Below are 22279 nucleotides of genomic sequence, written 5' to 3' on the forward strand. Positions count from 1 at the left end.
ATCTTTGGTTCATGTGAAATATCAGTTCATGTGAAATCAGAACAAAATGAAATGGTTCTGTGATCAAGTAGAGCTGTTGCTTTGATAGGGGTCAGGTTTCAGGAATTCACGGAGCAGGGAAGTCTCTTCTCTGAATAAGTGAGGGACCGACGACGACCACTTATATCCCCTTGAGCATTTCGGTTCTGTGCTTCCCATATTCAATCTTCAATCTGGGTGCAATAGAATCAATTACATTTCTCATTTCTTACAAACTTATTGATTCATACCCTTAATTCTTATAATTAGGTTATCTTGATTGGAATTTAGGATTGCTCCAAATGCTAGACTGAGTCATCAGTAAATGATCTCTTTAATTACTTCTGGGATTGATTAATCACATCCATCCAAGAAGAAACTATATCTGTTCTATCTATCACTTTTTTCAGGGCGCGGAACTGTGCTTGGCACACATTAGGCATCAATACGCATTTGAATAAACCATGCCTAGAGATTTTACTAGTTTAACCCCAAGAAGGCAACCCAATCTCCCTTCTATCTAAATTCTCAGGGAGGCCACAGCACGCTCTCACACAGGGACAACAGTACTTTGATTGACTCCAAGCAACTGGAACATAGAAAAAGACACTGCCACCAATAAGAGAGTCGGGTACGTAACATCTGCAACCCTCATCTCTTATCTTGTTGATATATAAGGATAAATACAGACATTGAGACCAGATCATTCTTTAGGCGTGTTTAAACAAAAACTTGAAAGCTCATGCATGATGACTTCCTTTACAGTATCTATAATAGCAAGTAAATAAATACTAAACCAAAACAACAAAAGAAACAGAGGATAAGGACAAAGGAGCCAACTCATTGTTCAATGGTAGAAAATTGGCTAAGTAAATACAGTATGGTCTACCCATTGGAACAGTATGTAGTTATGAAACTTTTAAAAGATATGAAATAATATCAAATGAAAAGGTATGATATAATATTATAAACACCATTTTGACAACTATGTTAAATAAATCACCTATGTAAGGGGAAAAGATATAAATCAGGGAGTAAACAAATAGAAATATCAACAGTGGCTGTGCTAGAACGGTGGAATGGAGCAATTTTTCCCTTTCTCTTTTTTCTAACGTTGTTTGCAAATTGTTAGAAGACGTCTGTTAACTGCCATGGCAGCCTGTATTTCCACTCCTACCAGACCCTGAACTTTCCAGCCAGGTGGTGTAGCCTGAACTGACCTACTTCCAGCTCCAGGAATAAGCCCTGGTTAATGTACGCCTGAAGCATATTCCATTCCACTAGCCAGAGGTATAAATTCAGGAACAATTATATTCACTCAAATTTATGTCCTGAGGCTTATGTCCGTATAACCCGTTCTTGGTACCAAGTGTCTTAGCCTGGTTTTTCTTGAAAGCTTGACCTAAAGCAAGAATGAAAGTGGTGGCCTTTTACCTGTTAAGGCACAAGCCCTCAGCAAATGAGATAGAAAAAAAGGCAAAGTAACCATGAGAAGATGGAAGCAATGTGATGGAAGTGTCACACTGGCTACCACTTGCCAAGGTCTAAAATGCACAGCCGGTGAGCCAACGGGCCTGTGGGCGAACTTCCTCTGGGTCAATGCCACCTTTTTGCAGCTCCTACAAAGCACCAGCCACTCCGCAAGGTTAATGCACCACACAACACAGCCCTGCATCTCTCTTGACCTTGGTTTCCCTTTCTTCCCCTCCCTCCCACTGTCCTAGACTTGCACCCACACAAAAAATTAGTACATTAATATTGACCTCAGCTTCTTCTCTCCACAGGGCTACAACTAAGACACATTATTTTAAAATTGTTTTCCCATTTACCCATTTTTCCTCAGTCCTGATGTGTTGACATGGTAAGGATAAGGATGAAATCTGAGTTAGAAACAGCATTGAGGTTCCTATATTTTTATTTCTTTCACTGACTGACACCTTTTTAAATTTGTTTCATGAGCAACAGAACTTCTTAGCCCTTGCTTGCTGATGTTTTACTGTATCCTGTTTTCTATTATTACTGGGTGTCATAGGAACACCCAGTGTTTTAGGAAGAGTGGCCTGTGTGATCTGGCATTACTCTGCCATTTTTACCGGAAGTACTACCATGTATGTTTTTAAGCAGCAAGCCTAAATTTACATCATACTCCATCGCCCTAGCCAGAGGGGTTCAGAAAAACCATATTCATTCAAAATTATATTGGAGGGATTCTTTATTTGGTCAGCACATAGGAGAAGGACACACTAGGGTGTGCACATTCAGAGCCCACATTTCCCTCCGGTTTCCTATTACCAGTTACATGAGCTCATTTGGGTCAGGACATCAATTTTTTTGTCTTCATGGTAAATATATATATAATTTTATTGATGTAATTTGCTTATTTTGTGGTATTCAAAAACGTCCCAGTAATATGTATTATATTTCCAAAGAGCTATGGGAATTTTTTTTTGAGTTGAATTTCTCACCATCTCCAGGGAAGAGCAATAGGCAGAATTTTGACTCCTATGAATTTCACTCCTTGGTGTTACACTTGTGGTTGTATTACATTATGTGCCTAAAGGAGCTTTGCAGATGTACTTAAGGTTACTACTAATCAATTGACCTTCAAATAGGGAGATTGCCCTGGATTACCCAACTGGGCCCAATATAATCACATAAGTCCCTAAAAGCAGAGAAATCTTGCCGAGGGGGGAATCAGAGACATCTGAAGCATTAAAAATTCCCAACTTACTCCTGGTAGCTTAATGGTGGAAGCAGCCACGTGGGAAGAGTGAGGAAGAGCTAAATTCTGAAAACATCCTGCCTGATGGAAGCAGATTCTTCCTCAGAGCCTCTAGTAATGAGCATAGCTCCGCCAACATCCGAAGTTCGACCTCCTGAGAAATAAGCAGAGAAGCCATAAAGCCACACTGTGCCCAGACTTCTGAGCCATGGAAACTGTGAGATAATAAACAGGTATTGTTTTGAACCACTATTGAACTTGTGATCATTTGTTATGGTGGTAATAGGAAACTCCAATGATGCATCGAGGTTTTACAAACCTGGGGAAATGGCGGTGCTCTCAATTTAAATACAAAAGCCAGGGAAGAGACCCATTTCCTTAGTCTTTCTTGAGAATAATAGCCTTTCTTTCAGTTTAGCATAAAATTTGATGAGAAATTTATAAGTAATTGCTTAGTTACAGATTTTAGAAGAAAGCCACTCAGAGATCAATGCAACATATCATTCTCATCCTGAGTGTTTTCCCCCTCCTCAGGTAAAATCAAGCTCGTTTGGAGAGAAAAATGCTATTGCAAATCTTTTTTCTGTGATACATTGCAGTTATGCAGTCGGCCTCAGTAAAGAATATAACCTTTTTCATTTGTGCATTAGTCGTTCACTTTATGTTTAGATTATTTGATTGTCACCAAAATGTGCCCGTTATCAGGAGAAAGGAGAGTCTCTGTTGCGATAGAAAGCATTGCCGAAGTTGCAAATTTATGACCCACATTTCAGCCACGAAGAATTGCTTTTGGAAACAACTAAACTTATAATTGCAATTGCTATAGAAAAAGAAAATTACATCTCTTTCAGTAAATTTCATAGATTAATATTTTCTATTATTATAACAGCTTGATAAAACATGTTAGAAAGAGATATACAATTAATAGTTATTATATCTCCCTGGCTGGTGTAGCTCAGTGGATTAAGTGCGGGCCTGCGAACCACACAATCTCGGTACGATTCCCAGTCAGGGCACATGACTGGGTTGCAGGCCAGTTCCCAGCAGGGGACTCATGAGAGGCAACCAGACATTGATATTTCTCTCCTTCTCTCCTTCCCTTCCCCTCTAAAGATAAATAAATAAAATATTTTTAAAAATAGTTTTTATATCTCCTTTAAGACACAGCAACAGCCCAGTTAGAAGCTATACAAAAACAGCCCATAACAGGAATTCTGAATATTTCAGGACATTCCAAATTATAATTAAGTTCTTTAATCTGTTAGGCATTTTTTAGTGTTATTGAAATATAGTCAACAAACAGCATTGAACAAGTTTAAGGTGCACAGCATAATTACCTGATGTATACACTGAGAAATGATTACAAGTTTAGTTAAAGTCCATCACCTCATATAGTTACAATTTTTTTTTCTTTTGGGTGAGAACATTTAGGATCTGATCTCTTAGCAACTTTAAAATGTACCATACAACAGTTAACTATAGTCATCATGTTTCACATTCCTTCCCAATGTCTAATTTATTAAAGACTTCACCTAGTTAATGGACTTAATTGTGTTGGGAGCCTTCAATCATTTCCTTCCATTTGAAGATTTTTTTTAGTTGAGAAATAAAAAGCTATCTTTCTGCACTCTGCCACATTTTTTCCTGAAAAGGTAAAACTGCATCCCTATTTCTGACTTTCTGTCATTCAGTGCTTAATAAATTAATGGGAAAAGTTAATGTTCTAATGATGTCAAACACGTTAAATAGCATAATTGTAAAATATGCACATTTCTGCACCTCACTATTCTTGCCTCTACTCTAGCAGGTTATCCATCTCAAGCAGAATTATTTCCAATGAAAAATGTCATAAGGATGGCCTCAAATTGACAGCAGTTACCACCGCAATGAATAATTCCCTTCCTCGTTAATGTCCATGATCGTTAAAAGGGTGAGCTTCATTTTATTTGTCAAGAACTTGCCTCTGAGAAGCTGCAAATGCAACGAAGACATAGAAGATACTGATTTTCAGCCAAAGGAGAAAACAGGTTTGGTTAACACTGTATTCACCAGCTGGTTGAGGGTACATGAGGAAATATGGGAGAGTTTCCACTGTCAGAACATTTCAAACAAACACCCTGACATTGCCTTAGGTCGTGGGATCATTAAGAGGAACTGGGCCCCATGTCCAAACCATCTTTTCTGGGTGGTACCAGAGACTAAACACCCTTGATCATTGCCAAGCCCTTTCCCGGGAACCGCACCCTGAAATCATTTCCTCCTGGGGAGACTTACCCAGCTCACCCTCTGAACCACGCATTCCGCAGGTATAACTTTCTCCTGCCAGTTGCATTTTATGTAGAGAGATCTTTTCACTTCTCTCTACTTCACTGTAAACAGAAGTAAAGGACAGAAATGGGGAGGTGATTGATCATTGTCAAGTGGCTAGTATGTTGCAGGCACAGTTTGTACAAGGTCTGTCCAGAAAAAGTCCAGCCATTGTTAATATAACGAGAATGATTTGTGTGACATCAGTGTAACTTGGCAGCTACTGAGAGTGGACTGGAATGCGCATGTGTGAAAAATGATGACTTCACTGTACTGGTCAGTGGGGGCGGTAGACGCCGTTGAGTGAGCATGTCCACTGTGCAGCTATCACATGCAAAATGACTGAGTGAGTAGAGGAATGAATGAATCTATATTCAATGCTGCGTTAAGCTAGAACATTCCTCCACCGAAACTATTTCGGGTGATTCAGAAGGCTTTCAGGGATGATGCAATGAGTTCAGTACAAATAAAAGTGTGGTACAAACACTTCAAAGGCAGGCGAGAATCTGTTGAAAGTGATCCACATTCTGGAAGTCCTACAACAGGCAGAACACCTCTGAGTGTTGAGTGTGTACGGGCTGGAATGAACAAAGATTGGCGACTGACAATGTGAGAACTAGAAGCTGATCTGGGCATTCCAAAATCTACTGTGTCTGAGATTTTGATGCAAGATCTTGGCATGACACGTGTTGTAACAAAATTTGTTCTGCAGCTTGTGCTACCAGAGCAGAAGGAATGTTGTACTGCAGTTGGTAATGACACTGGGAGAGCTACATAAGGTCCCAAGGTGCCTACTTTGGGGGCACTTGAGGCATCATTGCCCCATGTACAATGTTTTTGCATTTCATATCTTCTTCAATGTGTCTCTAGTTTTCATATTATGTGACTGGATACTTCCTGGACAGACCCTGGTGTATGGGAATTAGATTTCCTGGTTGCTATCTAATCCCAGAAAGTTGGAGGTAGGAACAGCCTGTTCAAGGACACTTATGCAGTAACTGTTTTCTCCCTATAGAAACATGACTCTGTGTGACTCTGACTTTTGTCCAAATACTTACCTAGAAATTGTAACTTTTGTTGCCATGCTCACAAAGGGAAGCACATAAACCACTAATGTAATCTCTTCCTTTATGTTGGTGGAAATACTAATAGCTAGCATCTTCTGAGCACCTACTGTGGGCAGGAACTCTTCTAAAGTACTTCACCTGGTGTTTTATTTAATTCCCACAACAACCGAAGTAGATACTATTTTTGTTCCCAAACAACAATTGAAGAAACAGAGATGCAGCCGGGTTAGGTAGCTTTTTCTAGGTTAGCTGACTGGCAGGTGGTGGAGAATGCAAAGCTAGTCAGCCTGCAGCCAAGGACGTTGTGCCTCACCACTGCCATGGGTCCAGAGTAAGTGGAAGGGCTGTAGAAGGGCTGTCCTGGGGGAAGGAACAGAGCTTCGCAGATCGGACACGACTGGCATGCACAATGTCACCCGCAGCTGTGGCTGTCTCCTCCTCACTCCTTCAAACTACTGCAGTCTCCTCACCTTAGTCAGGAGCTTGGAATGAAGAGAAGCTGCCTGACAACTGGACCTGTGCTCCTGCTCTGCACATTGCATGTCATAGAAGTGACAGTGACAGATGACTTTTTCATGCTGACTGCCAACCTAGCTATCTGATAATATTTCAAATCATTTCCTCCCCTTTACTGTGATTTTCTTACAACTGGACTATGCTTTACTTTATTTTGAATCTCCATCATCTACTACTTGCCTGGGCAATGCTAATATAAAACACCTTGGACACTGTACTATTCTCAACACCTTGCCCTGGCTGGTGTGACTCAGTGGATTGAGCACCAGTCTGCAAACCAAAGGGTCCCTGGTTCGATTCCCAGTCCAAGCACATGCTTGGGTTGCAGGCCAGGTCCCTAGTGGGGGCACTAAGAGGTAACCACACATTGATGCTTCCCTTTTCTCCCTCCTTTCCCCTCTCTCTAAAAAAATAAATAAATAAAATCTTTTAAATATATCAACACCTTGAACAATCCTTCAACCCTATCTGGAACAAATGTAAAAAATGGATCATTATTTCTGTGAATGTTATCATTAGTAAAATTAGTATAAAAGTATTTGGTTTATTAAATGTCAGAAACTGTGCTAACTGCTTTGTGTGCAAATGTTTTTATTCCTTCTAACAATAGAGTTTATATTGGATCCATTTCAGAAATGAACAAACTTGGGTTCACAAAGCTTAGCAAATTGCCCAGAGTCCGAACCAGTGAGTAGAAGATACAAATCTCTAATCCAGAATTTTACTTCTGGTTTTTATGGAGTACTTGGTATTATACAAAGTCTTCTGCCCAAAACAGTTGTAAAAGCTGAGTAAAATTGAAAAGAGCTAAATGAAGGCACTAGAGGCCAACCAAGATGTCCAGACATTGAAATTAGTTCAAAATATGCTGTTATTTTACAGAGCAGAATGTTGGTTTTCAATATCCAGTGTTTGGAGACATGGGGAGATGTCAGTCAAAGGGTACAAACTTTCAGTTATGAGATGAATGAGTTCTAGGTTCTAAGGCACATCATAATGACTACAGTTAATGCTGTATTGTATATTTGGAATTTGCTGAGAGTAAATTTTAGAATACTTACCACAAACAACACAAAAAAGCTAAAACAAAACAAAACACAAGTATGCTGTTACTTTTTACCCCTCAGGCCTTAGGCCAATATCACAGCCTAGCAGAGAAGCTAAGAGTTTCTGATAGTCTCACTAGGCTAGGAAAGCAAAAAGGAAGAAAAAAAAGAAATTAAGAATAATTATGGCTCAAGAAGAACTCAAAGCCCCAGAGCCGATAACTCTAAGCGACCAAGAAATAGCCAACCTATCAGATGCACGGTTCAAAAACACTCACGATCAGGATGCTCACAGAACTGGTTGATTTTAGTCACAAATTAGAGGAACAAATGAAAGCTAAACTAATTGAAATGAAGGGAAATGCACAGGAAACCAATAGTGATGGAAAGGAAACTGGGACTCATATCAAGGGAGTGGACCAGAAGGAAGAAAGAAACAACTAAACAGAAAAGAAGGAAGAAACAAGAATTCAAAAAAGTGAGGACAGGCTTAGGAACCTCCAGGACATCTTTCAACGTTCCAACATCCAGATTATATGGATACCAGAAGGGGAAAGGGACAGCACGAGTGGAAAACATATTTGAACAAATAATAAAGGAGAACTTCCCCAACCTGGCAAAGGAAATAGACTTCCAGGAAATCCAGGAAGCTCAGAGAGTGCCAAAGAAGTTGGACCCAAGAAGGAACACACCAAGGCACATCATAATTACATCAATATTTTGATGTAATTACATCAATATATTGATATAATTACATCAATAAAGAAAATATAAATATTTTCTTTAAAAAACCAACACAAATGCCAGAACCAGAAATGAAACAAATGCAAACTAAGAATTCAACAAATGAATTTAACAGCAGATTAGAAAATTAATTAGCTGGAAAATAGGTCACACTGAAGCACATTAGCCAAGATTAAAATGGAGAGAATCCTAGAGCCAGCAAGAGATAAGGGGACAGTCACCTACAAAGGAGTTCCCATCAGACTGTCAGCTGATTTCTCAAAAGAGACCTTACAGGCAAGAAGGGGCTGGAAAGAAGTATTCCAAGTCATGAAAGGCAAGGACCTACATCCAAGATTGTTCTATCCAGCAAAGCTTTCATTTAGAATGGAAGGGCAGATAAAGTACTTCTCAGATAAGGTCTAATTCAAGGAGTTCATCATCACCAAGCCCTTATATGAAGTGTTAAAGGGACTTATCTAAGAAAAAGAAGATAAAAAATATGAACAGTGAAGGGACAGCAAACTCACAGTTATTAACAACCACACCTAAAAAAAAACAAAAACTAAGAGGACAGCTAGATCAGGAGCAGAACCATAGAAATAAAGATCACATGGAGGGTTAGCAATGGGAGTGGGAGGAGGAGAAAGGGGGAGAAGGTACAGAGAATAAGTAGCATAGACAGTAGGTAGAAAATAGACAGGGGGAGGGCAAGAATAGTATGGGAAATATAGAATCTAAAGAACTTGCAACACGTGGACATAAACTAAAGGGGGGAGAATGTGGGGGAGGGGTGTGTAGGCTGGAGGGGAATGAAGGGGGGGATAGGACAACTGTAATGGCATAATCAATAAAATTTATTTTAAAAAAAGAATAATCAAGGCAGCCAAGATATAAAGGGCTCTGGAAAAAGGAAAACCCCAGGGATGTAAGCTTGACTTTCTGTGCACAATTTCCCCTCAAGGCTTCTGCCAACTCATGGCTGGAATGCAGCTTGCAAGACATATAGAAACCAAATAAAACACAGCTGCTAAGAGGCTAGAGAATTACGCAGGTGTTTCCCAGTCTCACAGTACTGGGAGATAAAATCAGAATGCACAGCATGTCCAAATAAGGGTCACTGAAACATAACCCCACCATTTCAGTGAGCCACTGAGAGGCCCCTCTCAAGAAATAAGGGACAGTGTGAGATAGACACATCGTGACGGGGCCAAGGTGCCCTACCTTGACAAAAGTCCTTTCTGGAAGAAGTTATGTCATCCAGACCCTCTACACATTTCTATACCCACTGCAGACCTTTGGCCAAAGTATCACGTGGCATGCCAGGAAACAAATGCCAATGAGCAAGCTATGAGAGGAAAACACAGAAAAAGAGGGAAGAAATCTCACAGCAATTTGGAGTTATATAGACATAGCGGTAACTGTGGTATGTGTGCTGAAGAATGTGGATGGGAGAGAAATTGGAGAAAACTGAGATACATTCTTAAAAACAAATCAACACAAATGCCAGAACCAGGAATGAAACAAATGCAAACTAAGAATTCAACAAATGAATTTAACAGCAGATTAGAAAAATTAATTAGCTGGAAAATAGGTCACACTGAAGCACAAAGATAAGAAGGATGAAACAAAATAGAAGGCAAGTAAAATACGAGATGTACAATACAAGTCCAACATAAATGAAATTGTAGTTACAAAAAAAAGTGCAAAGAGAATAGAGAATCAGAAACATTTGAAGTGATACTGGTAGTAGGAAGGCTGGTCTTAAAACAGTGAGAAAAGAAATGAGACAAGAAGATCAACTCTCAACAAATCCACTCCGTGCTGATATGGGAGGTCCTAGCCACAGCAGATAGAAAACAACAACAGTAGAACAGGGAGGGAGGAGGAGATGGCAAGAGGGAAGGAAAGAGAAAGGGAAGTAAAAAGAACAGATAAAATGTGAACATTTACATGGAAAGAAATAAAGCTCTCATCATTTGCAGATGAAATGATTGTGTGCATGAGAAAATCCAAAAGATTTTACAGATCAGCAATGAGAATTTATACATGCCTTTATCAAGACCTCTGAATAAAACATCAATTCATGAAAATAAATTGTATTTTTATAAACTAGAAACAAATGCCACTTTAAAGGTGGCATTTAAAAAATTACAGTATTTAGCCCTGGCTGGTGTGGCTCAGTGGATTGAATGCTGGCCTGTGAACCAAAGGATCACCAATTTGATTCCCAGTCGGGGCACATGTCTGGGTTGTGGGCCAGGTCCCCAGCTGGGGGCACGCATGAGGCAACCATGCATTGATGTTTCTCTCCCTTTCTCTCTCCCTCCCCCTCTCTCTACAAATAAATAAATAAAACCTTAATAGTAATAATAATAATAGTATTTATAAGAGCAATTTAAAGAGACCCTTATATATCTAAAAATGGTTAATGAAAGATGTACAAGACATCTGTTGAAAAAAGCCAAAAGCAGTTCAAAAATAAATTTTAAGAACACCCAAATACATTGAGGGATATACCATACTCATGGATCGTAACATTCAGTATTATAAAGATCTCAAATTTCTCCAAACTGATGTATAGATTTGTAAAATTCAAATCAATATAGCAGAAAGGTGTGTGTGTGTGTGTGTGTGTGTGTATGTTTAGTAACAAACAAGCCAATTCTAAAAATATGTGGAAATACCAAGGACCAATAAGATTTAACAAATGTTGAAGAACAAAGCTATGATAACAAAACCACAATACATTAATGCTCAGCATAAAGCCACAAACAGTACTTAGTGTATATTGTCACAACAGTGAACAAAACAGTAAAACAACAGTAAACAAAACAGATCAGAAGCAGAGCTACTCATGTGCTGTTGTGTAATTGATACAGAAGATGCCACTATAACAGAAAAGGGGAAATGACCTTTTCATTAAGTGACGCCGGATCAAATCAACATCCATGTGGGAAAGTAAAAGAATCTGACTATGTCATTTCATACTCACAAACACAATTCCAGACTGATAAGGTAAAACAATAAAATATCTAGAAGATAAGAAAATATTCTTATAGCCTTCAGATAAGAACATAAATACACGTAAGGCATAAAGAGCACTACCGCGCAGAACAAAATAGAAAATTAAACTCCCTTAACTGAAGAACCTCTGGTCATCAAAATATGACAGGGGAGAATAAAAAAGAACTAAGAGTGGAAAATAATATCAGAATTGGTGAATCTTACAAATATACATAAGGAGATAAAACAGATCAATAAGAAAATTAGACAATCCCATTAAAACTGTGCTGAACACCTGAATAGGTACTTCTCAAAAAATATTCAAATGGTCAATTAGAATTTAAAAATCTCAACATCACTGGTATTTTACAGAATGTTAATTAAAATATAATGAGATATTATTATGCAACTAAATAGCTAAAAATAAAAGTGAAAGAAAAATATCAGGTATCAACTCAGTGATGAACCCACTGGAGCACTCAAATAATTTCGGTGTGAAATGGCTGGGTACTTATCTGCTGAAGTTGAATGTATACCAACCCTTGACACAGCGATTTCTCTTCTGGGCACACACTTCTCAGAAATGAATACATATGTACCAAGAATGCCCACAGAAGCATGATGCATGGCAGTCAAAACTGCAGACCACTCAAACTCCTCTATCTTCTGTCCATCAACAGAAGGTAGAGGAGTTACACCATGTAGTGCAATACAGAAGTAACGGGGGGGACAATGGCTACATAGCCCAAGACAGACAAATACTGGAGACAGCAAAAGAAGCCAGACACAAAAGAATACATAAAGCATAATCCCATTTATATAATATTCAGAACCAGACTAAATGATTCTGTGTAAATGAAGATGAGGACAGGGGTTACTTTGGAGGGATGTCGAGTGTCAGCAGGAGCAGTGAGGCCTCTGGGGCGTTGACATTGCTCCATATTTTGATCTGGATAGTGGATTCACAAGTGTAATCATCTTCTGGAAACGCACCAAGCACTGCCTTTAAAATTTGCACATTTCATTTTATGTATGTTATATTCATTACTAATGTTACCCAAATACTTCAATCTCAGTTCCTGCTCTTTCACTGGGCCATATTGCCTCTTGAGGTCCTTAAGATGAAAATCCAAGAAATTCTTATTAAAATGCCTCCTGCCCCCTGCCTAACTGAACCTTTTAGTTCATTGGCCCTTCTATCACAAATCGTGTTCCAGTCTTTCCATCCGTTCCCATGTTGCACTCGGGATGCTGCCTCCCTTCCAGTCTCATTGTAAACACAGCCTTGGGCTAAGCTGGGGAGCCGCAGAGAGCTTGCTGATGGTTAGATGAAATGAGAAGCACAAGTTTTCTTCCAACTCTCCTGGCAGAGCAACAGCCTCGGTCTCCCAGGGGAAGAAAGTTCACTTCCAAGTGCTCCCAAGCCAAATTCAAACACTTCAGCCGGAAGAACGTACCTACACAGCACGGAGCACTTCATGGGCGGCAATTTACGAATACATATTGGTTAAGCGAGTGCATTTGTTGACTTAATGAAATTCTCTGAAAATCGTCTTTTTCTTCCCCATCTTATATTTCTGATCCTAGGAAACTTGCCACTCCTCAGTTTGTTCAAGCTGCAAAATTAACTGAGGACTTCACCACTGGGGGGAAAGTGTAATAATAATGCCTGTATTCCTATAAGGAAAATTACGCCTGTTTGTAAATGCAGCTGGGAGAAAGGGAGGCAAGAGGAAAGAGAAGCTAACAGGAACAAGATATTATACAACTAAATTAGAACTCTGTGGAAAAGTACCGCTGATGAGAGATGGCAAAGTCATTATAGGAAAACTCATTGATTTAACCTAGAGAACTAGGTGTCTGGGCACTAATTTACTCCTATAAAATGTTACTGATAAAATAATGGATCTCAAATCTAATTCACTAAGCAGGGCCCATCACAGAGAAACCTTCAGTCAGTAAAATTGCAGACCCCCTGCGGTCTCATTATGTCCTAGGGATCCGAGGCCCCCCCTGAAGCAAAGCCTGTGATGGAATTATCACAGCTTGCTGCCTCTGCACTTCCCATTTCCGCCTCCTTTGTCAGTGTCATATCCGAATACTAATTAGCTGCACTCTCCCTTTCATTTAATAATAATCCCAATAAAGAGGCCAACACTAAAAGAAGCAAGTGGGAGTGGGGAAAAGAGAAGGACATAGATTGCCGTGTGTATAACAAATAAGGATTTAATCAAACTGGACTGCATGCCCAGAAAAATAGCAAAGGGAAGCCAACTGTTCACAAAGGCAAATCAATGCATTTCTAAAATGACTGCTCTTGGAATTTAGACAAAGTGGGGCCTCTGTGTCCATTATTGTAATTGTTCCGGAGGAGCTGCCGACCACCGCAAGGGAAATGGCCAGTGGTTCTTTTTGCCTGTGCACCCCACGTGTTGACCCAGCGGGCTCCTGGAGCACAGTCCAAACCTGGGATAAGAGTGTACCTGCTGCTGTGCCTAGAATGAGCCGAGTTCAAAGCATCGTGAACACGGGTCCACCTCCTCTTTGCACATCTCCACCACGTGCGTCCATTCAGTCTGGGTTTCTAGTACCTGGTTTTCATTTTAATTCTCCCCTGGGCTAAAGACCAGTCTTGGTTTTAATTGCCTTTCATCAGATCCTTTTGGGTTACTGTTTCCAGAGACAGGGTGTCTTTTGGTTTCTGTCACTTCTGAGCAGGCTCTGTACTCACAAGGGCTCCCTCATGACCCCGAGTTTAGATATAAAGTCTCCCCTTGTTATAAAGGAGTTTCTCCACATTTGCTCTGCAAACTCCACGCCTGGGTGTTTCCCAGGTGTCAGGTCCCTCATCTCACTTACAGATCCGTCCCCATTGCGAAGCCCTTTCTGGTATTAAGTGGGATAGTCTTTTAGGTTTTCATCTTCACTTTCTGCTCAGGACACTGTCACATGCACAGTTACCTCCCCTGTTTCACTGACGCTTATGGACAGGACTTGTCCTTTTCCGTGCAGATTCCTGAGGATTTCCTTGTTCTGACCGACGTCTTCTGATACTGCCTTAGAAGAGTTCTCCAGCGCTTTTATCCTGCGTTTTAACCTCATCTACTGATTTGTCACTCATGCTATTGTGCCATCTTCCATTTGTCTCTTCAGGACCCCCCCCCTCCCATCTAGCCTTTTCCACAGGCAATTCATTTGCATACCGCCTCCATATATGCCTTTTCCAAAGATCATTTTCCACTTCAAAATCTAATTGCCCTGAGAATAAAATCCAAACTTCCTAAACTGATAATTAAGATCATCCCTAACCACTCTCCCATTTATATTCCCAACCGCACTCCCCACTAAAACTTTACAATCTCTCTGCTCACTCCCATCCAGACATATATCTTAAAGCAGTCAACTTTTGTTCTCACATTGTTTTCTTCTGTAGAACACAGGTCCCTCTTTTGGTCTGCCTACCCAGAACCGCTTCCCCTTGAACTGTCACTTGTTAGTGTAACTTCTTTCTTATTTATGAAATCTTTCCAGATCACAGTGGCCTTCCCTTTTCAGAACTCATAATATTTACTGCCTTCTTTGAATATTAAACATCTAATGCTTTACTATATCTCTAGTGCTGTGTGCTAAATAACCTTCCAGATTTAAAAAAAAATGATTTCCTTCAGTGATCTGGGAATTTTAGGAAAATGAGTCTCTTGGGTCAGATAATCTGAATAATGATAACTTCACGCCACCTCTGAAGTCAACTGGTGTAGGCATATTGTCTAAACCTTGGTTGCCTGTTCAGCTTACCACACACTAGGCATCAGGCAAGTATTACCTACACGGGCGAATTTATGGGACCTTAGAGACAGAATCAGCCTCTATTCATCTCTAGATAACTATCTCCTCCTTATGTAATCTCATTAGGATGTTAGATGTTAATTTCTGGACACAGGATATACAGTAGGAAACAATGTCTTTGTAATTAAAGACATAGTAAGTATCTTTATCTCAGAATATATGGCTTTGTTTAACTTCTGTCATACCTCTTTAAATTTACCTTCAATAACATTTGTGTAATCTCCTAGCAACAAAATCAGTTCTAGTAATAGAAATGTAAATTTCACAATATAACACTTATCCCTCCTATAACTACAATGAAATATTCTAAAAGTCCAACTTACGTTTCCAGTTACAATTACGATTTCTCTCCTGCAAAGTCAGTGGTGGGACTGAGGCTCCCTGGGAGCCTTCTCTAGAGAAGGACTGAGAGGGAATAAGACTGATAGGAGGTCCAATGACTCCATAGAGGTTTCTTTAATTTAATCATTAAGACAGAGGGGAATTCATAAAATACAATTATTAAGGAAAATTCACTTTTACCACTAGCAGTATGGCTCAATGGGATGAGTAAGACATATAATCCACAGAGGCGTGACCACCAAGTGCACCACGTCTCACAACGTGTTCCAAACCGTAGTCTGTCCAGAGCCCTGGAGGAAGACTGGTTCCCCTCTCCACCAGGCTCACAGGTGCGCTCTCTTCATGACTTTCCAGCAACTGCATGGACTCTGATATTTATAGCCAATAGAACACTTTACACATTGCTTTCTCAGCAGAAATTTAACTAGATATTGAGAAGATCTGTTTGACTTCTCCTCCTGATCCATCTAACGGTGGTGATTAAACCTCTGAAAACCCATTGCTGTTCAGGGTGGGGCAAAAGTCAGTTTATAGTCGTGAGCATGCGTGATAGCATTTATTCTTGCATTCTTATGTATTAACTGTTGATTATTTTCCACACGAATAACTAGAAACTGACTTTTGCTCCCACCCTGTATTTATCCCACAGCAATGTCTGGAATCAACCTTGCATTTCATATTTAATTTTTTAATTATTTTTAAATTTTTATTGTATTTTTCCACTATCATTTATGCCTCTTATACACCCCTCCTCCCTCACTGTTGTCCATGTTCGTGAGTTCTTTTTCCTCTTTGCTCAGTCCCTTCACCCCCTAACCCCCCACCCCAGAGCTGTCAGCCTGCTCTCGAACTATGAGTCTATCCCCATTTTCCTTGTTAGTTCAGTTTGTTCATTAGATTGCACATACGAATAAAGTCATATGCTACTTTTTCTTTCTCTGGCTAGCTTATTTCACTTAGCAATATAAAAGAACTATTGCTCAGACCCCAACTCATGATCTAAAACCTAGAAGCTAGTACTGAAAGATTCTAATAGGGCATTTAAAATCATCTAGAAAAAAAAGTGCTTCTTTGAGCAATTTCCAATTAAGCTAAAATGCAGCGTGTTTACATGCATCTGGTACATGTGGTATATTTATAAGTGATGATCGAGATTAATCAAAGAGATAAGGTTACAATATTTCGCATTACTCAAGTGGTCACAAGTAAATGACATTCTTCGTCATTAAAATTCAAATAAATAGCATCCTCCACTTCTAGCTGAACCTTAACCATGCAGGCCATAAAATAAGTTGCCAGAATTCTAAAGTTACCCTCAATCTAAAGCTGGAAAGGAAAGTAATTAGATGGAAAACAATCTATGCCTTCAAAACAAGAGTGGACAGTTATTTTTAAATAACAAAATATCAATATTTTCAGAAAATTGAGACTTTGCTTATAATAAACAGTGCATTCTCTCCATGAATTCTGGGCCAGCTGTTTAAATATTGAAATTAAACATTTCATCGCTGGCACCATCCTTTATTTTAGATACTTTCATCGGGTAGTAAAGAGAAATTACATTTTTTGGATAACAGCAGGGAAGGAGAAACGTCTCTACCCATTATTTTTCTTGATGAGTTTGGCCCAGAATAAAAATATCTGATATACCAGAGAAAATAGCTTGGCATGCTGAAAAACCAAAAGATGTTACAAATATAATCATTTCAGTATCAGTACCACATGGTAATATTGTGAGGCCGGTCCTGGTGGGGGCTGAGGGCAGCGGGGAAATCCCATCTGATGGGAAATGCAAACAGGACATCTTGCCAATACAAATATGGATCTGCATGCATCTTTGGAATGGCCCAATTGTTTAACCTGTTTCTAGTTTTTTGTGGGTTTATATTTACTCGTCTATCATCTTTTATCCGACCATGCAGATGGAGTCGATTTGCCTCCAAAATCTTGGCAAAGCCTCAGGCCATTAGTACATCTGACTGACTTTAAAAGTTACATCATTTTAATATCTGCCAATAAAAGTGGGGGGAGAATAGCCTGACATTAATAGCAAGAAAGAGTTACCAGTGGTGTGGAACTATTTTCAGAGCTTTGGATTTGCCCTTCCAACGGGCGCACTGCTGTCGCGGGGAGGCCTGAGCCATTGGTGCGGAATCAAAGGTGTCAGGCAGTCCATCTGTCGTGGAAAGAGCTGTCAGAGTATCCACGGGAGCTCGGTGGCCAGGACCGTCTAAACATATCCCCAATATACCCAAATTCAGTGTCAGCATAATTTCTAAATCCTAGAATTAGGAGGAGGGCTTTGTGTTTGTTCCTGCTAATCCTACAGGGTTCCATGTGGTGATTCAAGGCTCCGAAACACAGAAATATGTACAAACTAAGACAAATTGCTCCTCTCTCTCAGTGACAGCCACACTCAGAAGAAACCCGAGAGGTTTACCACCTCTGCGGAGGCGCGCGGAGCTTGGTGCCAGGCTTGGCACAGCTGTGAGATAAGCTGCTCTCTCCCCAGAGAGTGAGAAGCTGCTGCCAAACTGCAGGACCGGGATCCTGACGCCCACAGAGGGACAGCTGTGCCTCCAGCTCTCTAGCTCAAAAGAAAAGAGAAGAAATTCACAGAGGAATAACGTGTATAGCAGCACAGAGGTTTGTTTCCATGTAAGTGTTATTTATGAGACAGACATGGATCACGTGAAAAATATATGGCTAAAGTGAATTAAGTAAAACACTCAAATTCTTCTGTGTTCTGATGATACTAAGTGGTGCTTCACAGTTTAAAACTCTAATTTGTCTTCAGTTCGTAACTTTCTTTTCCAGTCAAGCAAAACCAGGCTCGGGTTGACAAAGTGGTGTCAGCCACGTGAAGAACCCAGATTCCCAGCGCCTCCCCTTTAAGCCACCTCCTGGACTAAAAGGCAGGGCTCTTCCACCTACCACTCTTGCTTTCTGTGTTTCCCAGAGGAGGGGCACCTGCCAGTCCCTGTGAAGGGACCACATACCACCCCTATGATGTTATGGCCGGATTATTTTTCACCCTCAGAGTCAGTCGACCGTAGGTACTGTTTTGTGCTCTAGGTATCAGATATGATAGTACTAACAAGAAAGAAAGAAAATGTACCTAGGATTCAAAATTTTCCAGAATGGAAGAATGGGCTTTCCTGCTCCATCCCAGGGAATAATAATACCTCTCCACTTAGTTACACCAGTCTGAAACTCGTCCATCGACCAGTCTTTGCCCCTCTTCCCTTACCTCTGAATCTAATCAATCACACATTTCTACAGATGGTACCACCTCCTCCCAACCATTATTTTAATTCCCTATTCCAGCATCTGTGATTTGGTTCAGTCCTCCACATTTTCTCCATGAAGCATGTTAGTAGCATCTTTGTTAAACATTTATTTCATACTTTTCCTCTTTTTGCAAGCTTCTAGTACTGCCCCAGTTTTTTACTGTTTTAGTGATCTTCACTCTGTATTATACGTTTCCCCTCTCTATTGAATTTTTCCATTCAGCATGAAAAATACTCCAAAACTTTGTAGCTTTCACTACTTACTTACTTGCTCGTGATTTTGCAACCTGGGCTGGGCTCCATGGGGCGATTCTTCTGCTGGCATTACCTACAGTCGCTCATGTACTGCAGTCATCCAGTCACTGGACTGCAACTGGCTATCCATGAAGGCTTCACTCGCATGCCTCATGGCTCGTCTAGAAGCCTGGACTCTTGGAGTCAGGCTGGGCACCCCCGCCCCTCCCATCCCTTCTCTCCTTCTTCTGTGTCTCTGACATGGTAGCCTGTCTTCTTTACAAGGTAATTCAGGGCTCCACGAGGTAGGAAGGAGAAGCCAACAGCTTCTTAAGACCCAGGCCTTACGTTAGTTGATGGTATGCACATGAACAAAATTTTCAATTGTCTTTTTAACATTTGTTCTTAAATATGATCAGATGATCAAGGAGCACCAGGCATTTGAAGAAATTACTTAATGTGAAAGTGAGGGACCAGAGAAAAATAATAGGAAAAAAATCAATTTGGAGGAGTCCTAAAGGATACTGAAAGGGGTGAAAACATAGAAATGAAACCATCACTGTCCTCAAAGATAAAGAATAGCGTTCCATTTTAAAAGAAATATTCTAAGAAATATTGTTTTAAGAAATATGAAACTCAGTAAGAGACTTTGAAGGTAAAGTCAAGGAAATATCCCAGAAATTAATCATTAGAAAATAAGAAAATTAGAGGACTCGTCTGAGAGGCTCAACACCCAAACACTGGGAGCCCAGGAATAGTTATTTTATTAATGGAGAAAAATTATCAAAGATACACTAACCCCCCCAAAAATCCAAAACTGAATGGCACATATTTCTAGATGAAATGGACACAGAGTCCTTGGCACAGTGGATAGAATTAGAATACACAAGGTACAGCATTGCGAAATTTCTAAATATTGGGGACAGAGAGAACACCATACAAGCATTGAGACAGAGAGAGAGGAAAAGAACAGAATCACACAAGGTACCAGTATCAAAATATCATCAGACTTCTTCCCAACCTTCTCCTGAAAGTTATGAAAATTAAAAATTTCCCTCAAAGTTCTGAGAAAAAAATAACTTCCAATCTACAATGTTTTGCTCAGCGAAACTTTCAACTGTGGTAGAGGATAGAATACTCTACCACAATACATGGTTTTGTCCCTGAAAGATCTTTAAAAATACGTTTCCCATGCATACACTTCCAGGAAGACACTGGAAGATGTGCTCTGGCAAAATGAGGAAGTAAGCCAAAAATGAAAAATGCAAAACCCAGGAAAGAGATTCTGTCACCAAAGATGAGCCAAGGGAACCTCCAGGCTGATGGAAAAAGAGACCTCAGGATGTCAGCTGCACAGCAGGTCTAGAAATCAATTCATTCAAACAGAAGCAAATCAAAAGGCCCGGGGAGAGATTTTTTCCAATAAAGATAAAATTAATAGAACACCTAAAGTATTTTATTTTATCAACAGGAAGTTAAACTACTGTTAATTGTGTTAACAAACAACTTTTAACTCTGGAAAACAGACAGATGTTGCACACAGGAAGAAATAATCACAACGCACTACCTGCCCAGCCAGATCTAGTGTTTACCTATACAAACACTGAAAATTATTCTAAATGTTTACTAAAATCATGATATAAATATACTAGGAACATAGCAACTGGGTCCAGGAAACATACATGTATGGGCTAGGGAATGAAAAGATAAAAGAAAATTAAATTCTCATTCTACATATTAGGAAGAAAAATATCTAATACTTAAAACTGACAAATCAAAAAGTAGCAATGTGTATGTGTTATTCATAAATACAAAGGGATATATCAAACAAATCAACTAAAATGACTAAAAGTATTGTAATTACTATAAGAATTGGAAAACTGTGAGGCAAGCAAATTATTTTATATTAAACCTTAGAGAATTACTTCAATTATTTTTTTGAAGTAAAAAAACAGACAAAAATCGTTATTTTTGGAAATTCATACTATGTATGTACTCTACTTTTCTTTTTAGTTTTTACTACTTCTTTTCTAGTTGATTTTTTTTTACTTTCTTTCTAGATATTTCTGCTACTGTGGCAAGTGAGGATTTAAAATATCTCAATTCATCTCTTTGTGGCCATTAAATTTCTGAACATTTTCATTTAGTTTGCCAACCTCTCTTCTCTCTAAATATTTATCCCTGGACAATCCGTGTTCAAAGGACATATAAAGAGTCCAAGAATAAACGAATGCGAAGTGACCAACTGTATTTAAATAGGGATGCTGGCTGATAAGGCAACACGTGCACCGAGAACAATATACACTTTGGCAACTGCCCCAGACCTCAAGATCAAGAAATGTACCGCCCTGTCTCCGATTCCACCTCCCAGGTAAAATCACATGCAATGGATGGTCAAAGAGCAATAACTGTCCTGGGGGAAATTACTGACAAAAGTAAATCCATTCCCTATGACACGAGCCAAATTGTTTTATGACAACTGATTGGTAGCAAGATGGTTCTTTCCATCCGTTGATATGGGGATCAAATTTCTCAACCTATGAATATAATTTAATTTCTCAAACCTAAATGAAAGAGAGAAAAAGGTGGTCCCGAGCCCAGGAGAAATTCATCTTGTTTCAACTCATTGTCAATGCCGTTCCACTTTGAAGCAATGAGTTCTTGATTCTTGCGTTTAGATGGCATTTATGATTAGGAAACCACTCACATTTTGATCCATTATTCCTGTTGGGACAGTCAGTAGAGTGTGCTCTTATAAGTTACAGTTCTGACCTTTTTAGGATTCTGTTATTTGATTAAAAAGCGTCAGAGGTCTTCTGTCTGCCACTATTTATTGCCTGTAACAAAGCAATCAGAGGTGCAGCCAAAGAGGAATTTGTAAGAGGCTATAGATTTATTCACAACAAATATTTATTGTTACTGGTGCAATTCCACACTGAAAATTAAATACACCAGAGATGTGTTTGTCTTCCTCTCTTGGGACACTCAACTATACTATTGGTGAAAACACTTTATAAATACAGTCTTTGGCTTTCTGAGAGATTCAAAACCTTGAATGAGATCTAAGTGAAAGTGGCTTATGAAGCTCTCTCCCGGGGAGGGGAGGCATGACATGATGAGACTGTTGCTCCATATAACACCTTCATTCTTTCGGACCATGTT

Source organism: Sturnira hondurensis, unplaced genomic scaffold, assembly GCF_014824575.4.
Source record: "Sturnira hondurensis isolate 20B ecotype Veracruz unplaced genomic scaffold, ASM1482457v3 Scaffold0001872, whole genome shotgun sequence".
Classification (NCBI taxonomy): Eukaryota; Metazoa; Chordata; class Mammalia; order Chiroptera; family Phyllostomidae; genus Sturnira; species Sturnira hondurensis.